Genomic DNA, 15458 nt, shown 5'->3' with positions numbered 1-15458 from the left:
TAATTATAATTATAATAATGCCCGAAAGCAGATTAGAAATGTGGTGCTACTGCCAATTATAACAATAGCCTAATAATGATAATAGGCCTGTGTATTTCTATGGAATGGATAATGCTACTACTGCTGCTACTACTACTACTACTACTACTACTACTACTACTACTACTACTACTACTAATAATAATAATAATAATAATCTAGCCCAGGGCTATCTATCTATCTATCTATCTATCTATCTATCTATCTATCTATCTATCTATCTATCTATCTATCTATCTATCTATCTATCTATCTATCTGTCGGTCGATATAAGGTGCTGTAGGTCGGGTGGCGTCACTGCGGGTGAGTGTGTTTGGGGGGGGTGGGGGCGGGGCGAGAAGAGGGGCCCCCAACTGCAATGAACCAGCTTTGGTGGGGCCCAGGTTGCAAAAGGTTGAGAACCCCTGCCATAGATTGAAGCTTTATCCATAGACACAGTGGGCTGGAAAGCCACTCTGCTCAAGTTGTGTGGCTGAATTCCAAATTGCTTTAACTCCCCTATATAAGTGCACTATTTAAGGTTGGGAATAATAGCTCATGCAGCCTAGATAGTGCGCTACATATTCCGTGTTGTGTCATTTGTAATTCAGCCTGTAGCATCTTCAAGTGTTGGATTTAACAGTAACTATATCCAATAGCCAATCACAAAGCTATTAAGTTGTCACGTGTCGCTTCAATCGCGACTGCACTCGTCAACAGTCGGGGGATATGTGCATGCCCTGTCGGGAGTCGGCTCTGAAATGGGTCGGTTCGGTACCGCGTGGATCGCCGTGGTGTGCGGCTAGCTTAAGTCCATGCTTAATCTGGCTTCTGCAGTAAACAAAGGTCGCACGTTTGACGTCAGGGCAGATTTGTTGTCATTTTTTTGGCGCAGATTGTGACGTTCTAAAACGCAAAACTCCGGTTATCTCTGTCTACACGAAAAGGCATACACGGAGTTTTCAAAAATCTTCACTTTGCCCGGAGTTTTTTTAAATATTCGTTTTTGATGTGTTTTCATGTGGATGACAGGCCAAAACGTAGAAAAATATCTTCGATTTAGCAGATACCCGGCTACGTGTGGATGGGGTCTGAAACTGCAAGATCGACTTTAAATGATTCCAGAAGTGAAACATTATTTTCAGTTCAGAAGAGTGAAATTCATCACTGGATAAATTTGTACCAAAATTACAGTTAATGCTCAGTGCTTAAACATAAGTAAGTGCCATGTGCTGTTTCTGATGTAACTGAGGAGTGTAACAGGTCATAATGTGTCTCTCGAAAACTCCTCCTATTAAGGAAGTGCCAAGTCTGACACGACCAAAGTCCTTCATTAACAGCCTGCAGTGTTCTGCTCTGGTGAGTTGAGATTTATTCTCCGTTTATGGAGAAATCTGAGTCTCATTTTCAGCACAGTGAAAAGAAGTGATGATTAACTGAACCTACAAAGTCATCTATTTAACTTTAAAGAAACCTGAAATCAGGGTGTGATTACTTTTCACAGAAGTGACAATGAAACTCTGAGCATTCGGACAAGAGAGAACAACAACAGCAGCAAACAAAATGGCTTCTAAGTTTTCAGAGGAGGATTTGTCCTGTCCTGTGTGCTGTGAAATCTTCAAGGATCCTGTTGTTCTGCACTGCAGTCACAGTGTGTGTAAAGTGTGTTTGCAGCAGTTCTGGGAGACCAAAGGATCCAGAGAATGTCCTGTTTGTAGGAGGAAGTCATCTATGGAGTATCCTCCCATAAGTCTGGCCTTAAAGAACCTGTGTGAGACTTTCTTACAGGAGAGAAGTCCGAGATCTTCATCAGGGTCTGAAACAGTCTGCAGTCTGCACAGTGAGAAACTCAAACTCTTCTGTCTGGATGATCAACATCCGGTGTGTGTGGTGTGTCAGACTTCAAGAAAACACACCAACCACAAATTCTGCCCCATTGATGAGGCAGTAACAGACTGTAAGGTAAATAAAACGTACATATGAACTCATGGGTCACATGTGAACAAATGCTGTTGTTCATTATCATGACGATTACTTTGCAATCAATTTAGTTCATCTGAGTTAAAGTAATATCTAAAACACAGAGACTCCAAGCAGTGTGTTAATTTATTTCAGGAGAAGCTCAAAACTGCACTGAAACCCCTACAGGAGAAACTGAAGATATTTAAAGACTGTAAACTGAAATGGAGTCAGACTGCAGAACATATAAAGGTTAGAATCAATAACATGGGTTTGATATTATAATTATATTTTGTTTCATTGCATATTCACTGATGTTTCATTTGATTTCCTCTTCCCTGTAGATTCAGGCCCAACACACAGAGCGTCAGATTAAGGAGGAGTTTGAGAAGCTTCACCAGTTTCTACGAGATGAAGAGGCAGTCAGGATCACTGCACTGAGAGAGGAAGAGGAGCAGAAGAGTCAGATGATGAAGGAGAAGATTGAGAATCTGGGCAAAGACATATCCTCTCTTTCAGACACAATCAGAACCATAGAAGAGGAGATGAGAGCTGAAGACATCTTGTTCTTAGACGTGAGGGTCATTTAGTCAGTATTTATACTGTGAGAAAGTAAAACTTATTTCCATCACCAGAAACGTCACATTTCAGTGGTGTAAAAATGTAAATTATATCCATTGATATTTGCTTTGTTGTTTTACAGAACTACAAGGACACAGTGAAAAGGTGAGTGATGTGCTTCCTGTCTCTCTCATTCTCTGTGTTTCTGAATCCAAACCCACAGCAACACTGACTCCTGAATGTTTTTGCAGAGCCCAGAGCACACTGCAGCATCCAGAGGAGCTTTCAGGAGCACTGATCCATGTGGCAAAACATCTGGCCAACCTGCAGTTCAGTGTCTGGGAGAAGATGCAGTACACCGTCCAATACAGTAAGCCAATGGCTTAGGTTTGATATTAACATTGGTGGGGACATAAACCCAATGCCAACCCCCACTGGCACCAACTTCAGGTCAACATAATAGAGTCACAATATTTTGCTCTGTTGTGTTCCACCAAAATAGTATCCATCATCTCTCCAAAGTCCAGACTTTTAAAATTTGAAGTTCAGAACTGTAATAATTTATGAATAATAATAATATGCAGTTCATTGTGCAGCATGGTGGTGTAGTGGCAAGGATGGATTACTGCATGGGCCTACCGGGCCCAGGCCCAGGGGCCCAAGGGCCAAGGGGGCCCTGAAGCCCAAGCCTCCGCGCAACCATTTCAATATTGTTTTTACAACATTATGCATCCCGATATCCTACTGGGGCCCTGAAGGCATATAACACTGGTTATATTATGTACTATGTCTTAATAGGGCCCCTCCCTTATATGCCACGGGCTTTGTAATTCATCCCTGATATGTGAAAGGGGCCCCTCAATCAAATAGCATGGTGTGTGATCTGTCATATAGGGCCCCTCAGGGACGGATTATGAGTCCGTGGGCCCCTGGGCCAGACGACGAGAAAGCCCCCCCCCAACAACGCACACACACCGCTGCAGCGGCACCCAAGTCGCACACAAATCAGCAGCGGTACAAAGGTTGCGCTAAAAACTATACTACATTTTTATTCATGAAACATCACTTTTTGAACAAACAACTCACACAGAATAGCTGACCTGAAACGTAGGCTATATGTAACGGTAATGTATATCAAACAAATAGCTTTATGTCAGCCAAGAAATCGCTAATTCCTATTCACATATTAAATGCATCTCTTCCGGACTTTGTGCTGCGCGAATTTGTGTACAGTGTCATTAAAGTCCAACAACTTGGTCAGCTCACTCTCGATGGCCATCAGAGAAAGCCAGCAGAGACGTTCTTGTTTCATCTTTGTCCTTAATTCATTTTTAATTCGACCCAAAAGAGAGAATGATCACTGTCCTTCGCAGTTGGTAACAGGCAGTGTGAGGAATAACCAAAGCGCAACGTATACATTCGGAAACATAGACTCAAGGCCATACTCCAAAATAAGTCTGAGCAGTCCTTTTGGGCTTGTGTCATCCCCAGCCTTGATGAATGACCTCAGTTGGATTAGTTCGTCGCCTAAACACTCACCCAGATCAGATGGGTAGGCAGATGCCAGAACACTGGCCTTCTGCATCACTGAGGCATCCGATTCAGTCTTTTCGAGGAAAAGCGCACTGAACAAGTCATGCAAGTCCCTGTTTGCCTCCAGACGGTGTCGGAGGCTCTGTGTGAGTCTGTCGATGGCAACATTAAAGTCTCTATTTGTTCGTTTCCCCCCAAACTCAATGCCCTCTTCTGCTGTTTCGTCAGCAAAGATTTTGCATTAGAGTCCTGCATTCCTGCGGGAGTCCCGCGGGACCCGGGGGATCCGACGCAAAGCAGTGCGGTGCGGGACAAACTTTGAAAGCTCATTGCGGGCGCGGGCAGGAGGGGGAGTGCACAATGCGGGAGCGGGCGGGAGAGGTGATAAGCTGCAGTCCCACAAACTAAAAACGTGTTTAAAATAAAATTTATAAATTATTAATTTATGTCTATCATATATAATTTGTGCTGGATATTTTATTTGGCATTAATGAAAACATTTTAAGATGCCTACATTTGCAGATGTGGTCTAATCTCGCGTATGTTTCCGATTCCTTTCCGCTCTTCCGTGTTTGAGATCTCCAATCATGGCAGAAGAGCAGAGCTCCTCTAGTGAAGCTCACAGTGCTTCAGAAGTAAGTGCTGCTTTAAAAAGAGGTACATTTACCATTAAAAAGTCGAGTCCTGAAATCAGACATTTGGAAGTCACTCTCACTCGTGTACGACGCAGAGGGAAATCAGCTGTAGATATTTATGCTCAAATCCACTCAAAGTAGGGGGTGGGGCACCATCACGCTGTGTCTTTAAATTATATTAATTTCTTATAGGCCTACTTGTATTTCCTAGAATGTAAATGTGAGGAGTGACATATAAGCTATGTGCAATGTACAATATTCTTAATATCCACTGTAGATTTTGGTAGGTGTGTTGGGTATCTCTGTAAAGCCTCAGCTGCGCATGCCGCCTGGCAACGTGCACCCTCGCTACGTGCGCTAGGTGAAGGATCGGTCAGTGGAGAGCTCAGCTAAGCTCAGCATGTTTAATTCCCCAAGCCAATGACAAGAACTTTCGTGAGAAATAACGCGAACGTCTGCATCATGCGGGATTTGTGGGCAGGAGCGGGACAAAATGTCAGGTGCGGACGGGAGCGGGACTGAAAATCATAATTCTTTGCGGGAGTGGGCGGGGGCGGGACTGCACAATGCGGGAGCGGGACTGAAAATTCTGTCCCGCGCAGACCTCTATTTTGCATCTCTTTTGACGACAAATGTCATGCTTGTACACCTGACTGACACCAGGCACACTCAACGCGGCCCTCTCAAATTCCTCAAATCGATCCCTCTGTGCAGTAATGAAATGACGCAGTGACTCCAACTCTCTAACAGCACACTCAAGTGAGACATCGCTGTGCTGAAAAATAGTGCTAGTTGCATCGAATCGTGACAATATCGTATCCCAAAACTTGGCCATGAACGCAATCTCCAATGTCTCAAACTGCTTACAGAGTGAACGTGCTTCTGAACAAAATTCGTGCAACTGCTGGTAATTTTGCCACAATGCCTTTGTTGATTCCGCTCGGGAGCTCCAGCGTGTGCTAGAGAGGGATTTCAAAGTAAGCTCTAAGCGAGTGTCAGAATCTCCGAATACTTTGGCCCATCGATGCATGGAGGCAGCAGCGAATTTGTACAGAGACTGCAAAAAATCAAAATAATTGCCAACCGCATCGCTACAGTCCTCAATAGTGTTAACTCTGACCAGGTTTAAAGAATGGGCTGCACATGGGACATAGTGAATCATTGGATTCTTCTTTTTTAGGTGGGCTTGCAATCCGCTATATTTTCCACTCATGTTACTCGCATTATCATACGACTGTCCACGGCAGTTTGCAAGATCTAGACCAAGTTGATGCACCATTGAGATAACACAATCAGCTAAGCTTTCTCCTCTGTGACTATTGATGGGCTCAAATCCAACAAAGCGCTCCACTATGCGGCCTGTTTCACTCACGAATCTAAAAATGAATGTGAGCTGGTCTACGTGGGATAAATGAGGGGTCGAGTCAACTATTACAGAGAAATACTTGGCATCACGTAATTCCTTCATAATAGTTTGCCTTGTTTTCTGTCCCATGAGTTCTATGAACTCGTCACAGACTGTTGAGGATAAATAGGAGACGCTGCCACAGCCCTTCTGCCCAAACTTTCTGATGTGCTCTGCCAAGAACGAGTCAAACTGCGCTAACAATTCTAAAGTGCCCAAGTAATTCCCTTTGTGGGGTGAGCCTAGTAGTTCATCTTGTCCCCTAAATGCAAGTCCTCTCTCCCCCAAGAACTTGATAACGGAGACAACTCTCTTGAGCACCTCTCTCCAATGCTGCCTCTCCCCCTCTATTTGCATCATCAGTCTGCTGTCTGGGGCGGCACGGTGGTGTAGTGGTTAGCACTGTCGCCTCACAGCAAGAAGGTCCGGGTTCGAGCCCCGTGGCTGGCGAGGGCCTTTCTGTGTGGAGTTTGCATGTTCTCCCCGTGTCCACGTGGGTTTCCTCCGGGTGCTCCGGTTTCCCCCACAGTCCAAAGACATGCAGGTTAGGTTAACTGGTGACTCTAAATTGACCGTAGGTGTGAATGTGAGTGTGAATAGTTGTCTGTGTCTATGTGTCAGCCCTGTGATGACCTGGCGACTTGTCCAGGGTGTACCCCGCCTTTCACCCATAGTCAGCTGGGATAGGCTCCAGCTTGCCTGCGACCCTGTAGAAGGATAAAGCGGCTAGAGATAATGAGATGAGATGAGTCCGCTGTCCACGGTAGCTGCTGCTGTTGTCCGATGATGCAACGCGATCATACAGGCCAGATGTTCTGCACTTCTCTCATGTTCTCCAATCCGCTCTGGATGTTTCCAGTCGGTATAACCAGCGACGAATTAATGTGATTTAGACAAAAACAATTTACATGCAAAATAGTAAATATTTCCTGTGGGGTAGTGGTTAGCGCTGTCGCCTCACAGCAAGAAGGTCCGGGTTCGAGCCCCGGGGCCGGCGAGGGCCTTTCTGTGTGGAGTTTGCATGTTCTCCCCGTGTCCGCGTGGGTTTCCTCCGGGTGCTCCGGTTTCCCCCACAGTCCAAAGACATGCAGGTTAGGTTAACTGGTGACTCTAAATTGACCGTAGGTGTGAATGTGAGTGTGAATGGTTGTCTGTGTCTATGTGTCAGCCCTGTGATGACCTGGCGACTTGTCCAGGGTGTACCCTGCCTTTCGCCCGTAGTCAGCTGGGATAGGCTCCAGCTTGCCTGTGACCCTGTAGAACAGGATAAAGCGGCTTGAGATAATGAGATGAGATGAGATTTCCTGTGGACGGAGAATATGTGATCCACTCTCTATTGACGACTTGGCCATTTGGCAACATGCATTTGAACTGGTCGTTTGTTAGAACACGAGTCTTGCCACCTATTCCACTGTCTCTTGCAGAGGCAGGATAACTCACCCTCCTGTTTTGAAACACTTTGACCCCTCTGTCAATGAGGGCTGCTTTATCCCTGTCACTTTGAGTGTCCTCCCAGCAAGCTGGGTCAGTAACAGTCTCAAACCACGATGACGCCCCTTGCTCCTCTCTTGCGTTAAGACATGGTAACTGACACTCCTGTACATTGCTAGCAGAGGTAACCTGCCTTTGGTCCCCCTCTACTGTCTTGTTCTTCTCCTCCTTCCCTGCTTCAGCCAGCATAACGCTGTTGTTGTTGCTGTTGCTGCTACTGCTGCTACCTGGCTGTCTCTCGTCACGATGTCCTCCTGTTATCCCTCCATATGTGGGCTCATTGTCCTCCTCATTGCCCTCCTCCTCCCTCACTTCTGTTAGCATAACATCACTGCTGCTGCTGTTACCTGCCAGTCTGTCTTCATCAAATTTAGCTCTTTTCCCTCCAATGTTTTCATCATTTATTGTAGAATTCTGAAAAAAAATTTAAAATTCTAGGAACTTGATTTAAAATCTCAGCTTTTCTCAAATCTTTCTGTTTTTTTAAAGGTCTCATTGCATCGTTTTTTCATTAATTGTGCGGTGGTCTCGTGTGTGAATGAATGCCCTGCGAGCCGGTTTTGGTGAAAAAAATGCTGTGGTTCTCCTGTTTCAGGCTATTTTAGTTTGGTGGAGGAGTGGGTGGCGGGAGAATGACAGGATTTCAGCTCTTACTCATTAATATTCATGAAATGTAAATGTGTTACTTCTGATTGGCTAACAGCACTGTGATGCTACCTCCAGTGGGTCAGAACAAGCGAATGTGGGTGTCTTTGTAAAAATTGTTTTGATTGCCTATTATGGTCTCGACATCGATGTTTTGACCAATAACAATGTAGATAACACATTTTACATCACATTCAAAGAGATTTAAACGAGACTAAAGATGGCGACTTACAAATAATGTGTAAACATCGTTGGAGTTAATAAAGTTTGAACAGCATGAAGGAACATACCCCAACCCCCCGAAATTAATTTAAAAAAAATTCCCAACGGATTTGGCATAATATAAGAAGGTCGTTTTTTACTCAGAAAAAGCGGAAATCCACCAAAAAGCGGAAAACTCTCATCCCTGCCTAGCTTGTGACCATGTCATGCATGTTAATGTGGAGAATATGAACATGCTATTTTGTAACAAAAACCTTCGAACAAAAAGTTCGTGTTTTACTTACAGCTTGTGAGCTGGTGGTTGATCGTCTTGACGGTACAGATCCAGGTATTAAAAACAACCTCGAAGCAAAACCACTACTGAAGGCACCGAAGTTTGAAAAGTCACTGTGGTTGAAATGATCAGAACACAGTATTAACGTTGCATTATACTTTGCTGGTGGTGTTCCAAAGATAAATTCCAACCATTTCTTCTTCAGCTCTTCTATCTTGGGCAAGAAATGCAACGTTGATGTGTTACTGCCACAAATACTGTAACACAGGCACGAACTTGTTCAGCCATGTTTTCAACTTGCTGTTAGGTCCTCTTCGTTAGCTACTGACGAGATGGGCTCTGCTATCTCTCCTCGCGCTTAAATCCGAACTTTCTTCCCGTGGGCGGTCGCAAGCCAAGGTGGGCGAGGCCATGACTACTAATTTTCGAACTTACGTAAGTTCGTAGGGCTTTTTCTGATTCGCTCGTTTTTCCGACTATTTTCTTTCATAAGCTAATACAGGGAATGGGAATAGAATTACATTTTCACATGCAGCATGCATATGCAACTCGGAGTCAACTATGGTATTTCAAAAAGAGCCAGTATTAAACGTTTTTGGTGGAATGGCACCTTTAACTTGCGCTTAGCTGCTCCACTTAATACCCGCCGCTCCATGATCTTGCATTGACTTAATCATTAGTATTGTAAATGTTCACCTGCCTGTCAAGTTTTCTAACTAGTGCCCTCTATTGACAAATCCAGTTATAGCCTACAAACTATTTTCAGTAAGCTAACAGACTAGCTGTGTCCTGGACGTAAACAGAACTGAATTACTTTTATGTATTACTGTACGGAAGCAATTAAAAGTAATTCAAACAAAAGAGACTGACTTAAACACCAGTATGCGTTACATTGGTATGGTGGAAATATTTTTTCACACTCCATATTTAGAATAAGGTGGGGCAAATTAGACTATGGTGTGCAAGCCATGCACTCAGCAATACATTTAATGCAGGATCAGAGAGAAATCTTTATTTTTCTTTTATTTTTCTTTTTTTCTGGGCCCTAATTGAGGGGCCCTTTTCCGATACCAAGGATGAATAACATACACAACCTGTGGTTCAGGGGCCGGGTGGTTAGCACTGTCGCTTCACAGCAAGAAGGTCCTGGGTTCAAGTCCAGCGGCCGACGACGGCCTTTCTGTGTGGAGTTTGCATGTTCTCCCCGTGTCTGTGTGGGTTTCCTCCGGGTGCTCCGGTTTCCCCCACAGTCCAAAGACATGCAGGTTAGGCTAATTGGTGACTCTAAATTGACCGTAGGTGTGAATGTGAGTGTGAATGGTTGTTTGTCTCTGTGTCAGCACTGTAGAACAGGATAAGCGGCAATAGATAATGGATGGATGGATGCAATTAATTTGATTAATTGCAAATCTTGCATGTGATGATTAACCACGGCTCGAAATTCGCAGTGGTCCGGTCGCCCAAGGCGAATTCATTTGTCATTTGGTGGGTAATTCCTATTATTAGCCAGCCCGGCTGGCTAGTTGAAAATAAAAAATATATATGAAGCGTAGATTCAGACACACCGTCAACTAAAGCCGCCACATATTAAGCGTCTGCCATGTCTGTGTTAATTGATGTGTTTATCGGCAGGACGGAAAATACTGAAGAATTCCGAATCATATCGTGTACGAGTCAGGCTGTCGGTTTTTTCACTACTGCGCATGCATATAACGCATCTCATTGAATATCGCGGTAATCATGTTATCAAATTCAATAGATGTGGCCACATTATCGCCCATTTAAACACGTGTTTTTGTTGTTGTTTACATCTACATCTGCCAAAGCTACGTTGCGATGTGGAATTTTCTGAAAGGTGTACAGAAACCGCCAGAAACGGGGACGAAGCGACCTCGGTCTGAAGAGGAGAAAAAGGCCGCTGATAAAGCGTACGAGAAGGAGAAACAACAAAGGACTTATAAGCAAACGTGGGAGCAGGGTAGGCATTGGCTGCGATACGATGCGACCGCCTGTCTGATGTATTGCACGCCGTGCTCTGATTTTTACAAGAGCCGACACGTCAGTAAAAAGTCAGTCTTTGTAGAGGGCAGTGCAGATTTTAAATTTGAGAGCGTTGTCACACACGAGGGAAGTGAAAACCACCGCCGTGCCGTGGCTGCTGAAACTGCCCGTACAGCTACTATTGGCACCAACCCGGCTGAAAAAATTATTCAGACGTTGAATAAAGTAACGTTTGATAGACTAATGATCATGTTTAGAACTAGTCCACTTGTTATATTATAATTTTGGAGCTGGATATTTTTTTGGAGTGATTGATATTGTGGTGCTCAAGTCTATTTTTTTTATTTTTATGGAATAATTATTTTTTTTCAAGTTGATTCCTAGTCAATATGAAGCTCCTAATGCTTTTTCTCTCATAAATGGTTAAATACAGAAAGCATGTTGGACATATTTTGGGTGCTATAGTCATGATAGTAGGCGGCACGGTGGTGTAGTGGTTAGCGCTGTTGCCTCACAGCAAGAAGGTCCGGGTTCAAGCCCCTTGGCTAGCGAGGGCCTTTCTGTGCGGAGTTTGCATGTTCTCCCCGTGTGTTTCCTCCGGGTGCTCCGGTTTCCCCCAAAGACATGCAGGTTAGGTTAACTGGTGCAGTGGCGATCCTAGAGTGATTTACTCCCCGGGCGAAACCCCCTGCTGGCCGCCCCGCCCGTCTTTTTTTTTTTCGGGGGGTTTTTTTGGGGAACCTTTTTTTTGGGGGGGGACCTTTTTTTTTTTTCCGCGCCCGCGCTCATGCTGCCCCCGCGTTGGGCTCTGTATTAGCCAACAGAATGTTAACAGCTTTACATGGTCGTTTAAACATTTCTCGTCGTGTGTTGTACGTCGCGGACACGGCCCGTTATAAATTTGCTGTTACCAGAATGGCAATGATCAAGTCGTAATGTATTACTTAAGACTCTGTGTAATATCATAGTAGTGTAGTACTATGGTAGTAAAGTCTTTTTGATGACTAGTACAACGTTCCGCTGGCGGGATTGTGCATATTATGGGGCTACGACAAGTTAGGCACACACACACACACACACTGATGATGTCACCTGCGCAACTTTGGTATCGAGGGCTACCGCATGACATCACCGCGCCGCGAGATTTTGTTAAGCGCCATATTGGAAGACCAAGTACACATCTATGCAAGTACATACATTCATAAAACAAACTACACCTGAAATGTAGCCAGGGCCGGTTCTGCCCTAATCTGGACCCGGGTGCAACATCGCGCAACCCCCCCCCCCCCCCCCCCCCCCAAAAAAAAAAAAAAAATCAGTCTAAATCAGGACAACCATCACATAACTATAACTATAAACATTTTATATCAACTATTTTAACTAAATGGGCTATAATAAATAAGCCTGCAGGCAGCTACGGCGGGCTGCCTCAGAAAAGTAACCATTCAATGACACAACTGAAAGCCTGCAGCCACGGCGGGCTGGCTTAAAAAGTAACCATTTGTCCTACTTTAAAACTCGTTTTACATTTTCTGCCTCCTTTTTTGTATTTTCGACCCTCTGTTTATTTTCTTTCCTTTTCTGAAAACCCGATTTGTGTCCAGACATTTTGTTCTGCTACCAACGAACTAACTCGTCAGGTCTTGTCTCTCGAGCCCGCGATGATTCCCGTGGGAAGGGCAACAATTGATACATTTTTACAAACAACCAATAGCTCTCCTTTGCTCAGAGACACTCAGTAATGCACTTATTTTCTGTCTCCTGGCAGAAAGCTCCTTGGTTTGCTTGTGTCTCAATCACAGCTGGTAAATCTGTAGAAAGACTTCTTTTCACCTTTCCCATCAGCTTTGTTGGAACACCCTAACACAGCACAAAAGTTTACCATTGTAGGTTTATGATGAATCAAGTGCCTCATGGGTTTAAATTCCGCGTGCTGCCGTTATTTCCCCCTAATCACGAGTTTGTTGGTCTTCCAATATGGCGCAGGGTTTGTTTACTTCCGGTTTCCGGTGACGTCAGTGAAAAGGGTCTATTGGGCTTCCCCATCCAAAATGTTCACACACGCACACACACCCGCCAGTCTTGTTTTTTTTTTTCGGGGTTTTTTTTTGGGGGGGGACCTTTTTTTTTGGGGGGGGACCGTTTTGTTTTTTTTTCGCCCCCCCGCGATGCCGCCCCGGGCAGCTGCCCGGGCGGCCTGCCCCCAGGACCGCCCCTGAACTGGTGACTCTAAATTGACCGTAGGTGTGAATATGAGTGTGAATGGTTGTCTGTGTCTATGTGTCAGCCCTGTGATGACCTGGTGACTTGTCCAGGGTGTACCCCGCCTTTCGCCCGTAGTCAGCTGGGATAGACTCCAGCTTGCCTGCGACCCTGTAGAGCAGGATAAAGCGGCTAGAGGAGATGAGATGAGTCATGAAAGTAAGTATATTTGTTTTCAATACTTATACGCCAAGTTTTCCAATATATTATTATTTGTTGATATTATATTATGATGCTCTGTGTTGTTCTCATTTATGTATTTAACAACAGTATCAAAATACTCGGGTCTTGAAATAAATGCACATTAGTCATGAACAATGGTAACTACACTCTTTTGTGTTATTTTTGACAGAAGTAAAATTCATACATGAACAAATTTTGGCGAGTTGATTTTCTGTTTGGCGAGTTACTTTGGAAGGGAACTCGTCCGGCTGGCTGGTGAAGAAATATATGAATTTCTAGGCCTGTTAACTCATTCTACCAATTTGCAAATGTGTTTTACAAGCGAATAACGCATTGACTGTCGGGAGGGTGTATGTTCCTTTCCCTCATAAATGGAAGTAAAACATATCCGGAGCCTTAAACACTGCGTTCCATGAGGCTGGCAGGGGGAGTCGGCTCTCTTCTGTGGGATCTTTCACTAGTTTTAGAATGCTAGTTTAAGCTGATATGTGATTGATCTAACGGTAAAACAGGACGAGGGCTCGAGAACCTTTTTGATATGTTGAAAGGTTACAATTTTACTTGGCAACAGAATGTATCTGAATTCTGATTGGTTGTTGTATCTGAATTCTGATTGGTTGTTGTATCTGAATTCTGATTGGTTGTTGTTATATTATTGCCCTTCTGTTGTCATCTTGAGCCCAGAGCGGAGGGGGGAGGGGGAGGAGGGAGTGACAGGGTTCTACAGAGAAAAGTTTTTGCCCCCGCTTTCAAATGAAGCCCCTCGAGAACCAATCAGTTCAGCGGATGTGTGTTCTCGGTATGGGACATTTTCAAAAGAGAGGCGGGAGGAACCAAACATTTCTGATCCAGAAGGCGGAGGCTGTTTTGCTTATTATGTGAAAATGTTTGAGAGCGAATAATGAGCGAATTTTGCATGCTGTTTCGCCCATTGGAAACCTACAGGAACCATTTGTGTACCGCGATTTTTTTTTCTTCAATCAGAAATGTCAGTTGGGACACGCCCATACCGTCCATACCCAATTCTACACCTATGCAGTAAGACTCTTAATTCTGTGTGTGTGTGTGTGTGTGTGTGTGTGTGTGTGTGTGTGTGTGTGTGTGTGTGTGTGTTTTCAGCACCTGTAACTCTGGACCCCAACACTGCTCATCCTGAACTCATTGTATCTGATGATCTGAAAAGTGTGAGACGCAGTGATGAGAAACAGAAACTTCCTGATAATCCAGAGAGATTTGATGAATATTGGTGTATCCTGGGATCTGAGGGCTTTAACTCAGGGACACACTGCTGGGATGTGGAAGTTGGAGACTGTACATGGTGGATTGTGGGTGTGATGACAGAATCTTCTCAATCTTATTGTCAAAGGGGGGGATATTCTCCAGAAGTGGAATCTGGCATGTGGGGTATGATGGTGACTATTTCGCAGGTTCTACACCACATCCAGGTACTCAGCTCTCAGTAGCACAGAAACTCCAGAGGATCAGAGTGAAGCTGGACTGGGACAGAGGAAAACTGTCATTCTCCGACCCTCTCACTAACACACACTTACACACTTTCACACACACATTTACTGATAAATTACTGCCATTCCTATATGTTTTTGGTTCCATAAAGATCCTCCCACTTGAGTGCTCTGTAAGAGTGAATCAGATCAGTTAGCATTGATGTTGTTTTATTCCAGTTCATTAATAAAATACTGCAGATTAAAAGATTAGTGTTCTTTGTGTAAGTCTTTTTTTCCCCCCTTTTGGAAACCCTGAAGCGCACACTGTGATTTTTTTTTCAAGTGAATCAGCTCAAAATATTGACAGAATATCTTGAAATAATGAATTAACTCAAATAATAAGATATCTTAAAATATATTATGATATATTTTGAAAGCAAGAGGAAGTCAAAATAATAAGTGAAATAATGACACACTGTCTTGAAATAACAAGGTATTAACTCAAAATAATGACTTAGCGTTTAATTAAAATCACAAGTGTGTTTAAATGCAGAATGAGCTGAAAAGAATTTTATTTTATTTATGTTTTAAATAGTTTAAATAAACTGAGAATTTGTTTCTTAGTTTATTCTCAATAAATATGTCTTTACTGTATTTGTACTTGTTTGCATTTGCTGTGAATCTTGGATTAAATGTGTGTGTGTGTGTGTGTGTGTGTCTGTAACTGTGCAGTGGAGGAGATTTCAAGCCCTCCACCAGCAGTTTGTGGTTTTGTAAAGATCAGATGGATTTGTATGTTAATGCTGCATTAGGTGATGATTCAC

The 15458-nt window shown here is 43.8% G+C and overlaps 1 pseudogene; it reads left to right on the top strand.

The window, feature by feature from the left end:
• Window positions 1-1561: 1561 nt before the first annotated feature.
• Window positions 1562-14928, top strand: LOC132891570 (E3 ubiquitin-protein ligase TRIM35-like; annotated as a pseudogene).
• Window positions 14929-15458: the final 530 nt, after the last annotated feature.

This window comes from Neoarius graeffei, chromosome 9 (assembly GCF_027579695.1).
Source record: "Neoarius graeffei isolate fNeoGra1 chromosome 9, fNeoGra1.pri, whole genome shotgun sequence".
Classification (NCBI taxonomy): Eukaryota; Metazoa; Chordata; class Actinopteri; order Siluriformes; family Ariidae; genus Neoarius; species Neoarius graeffei.
Note: the sequence above shows the minus strand (reverse complement) of the source record. Positions and strands in the feature narration are given on the sequence as shown.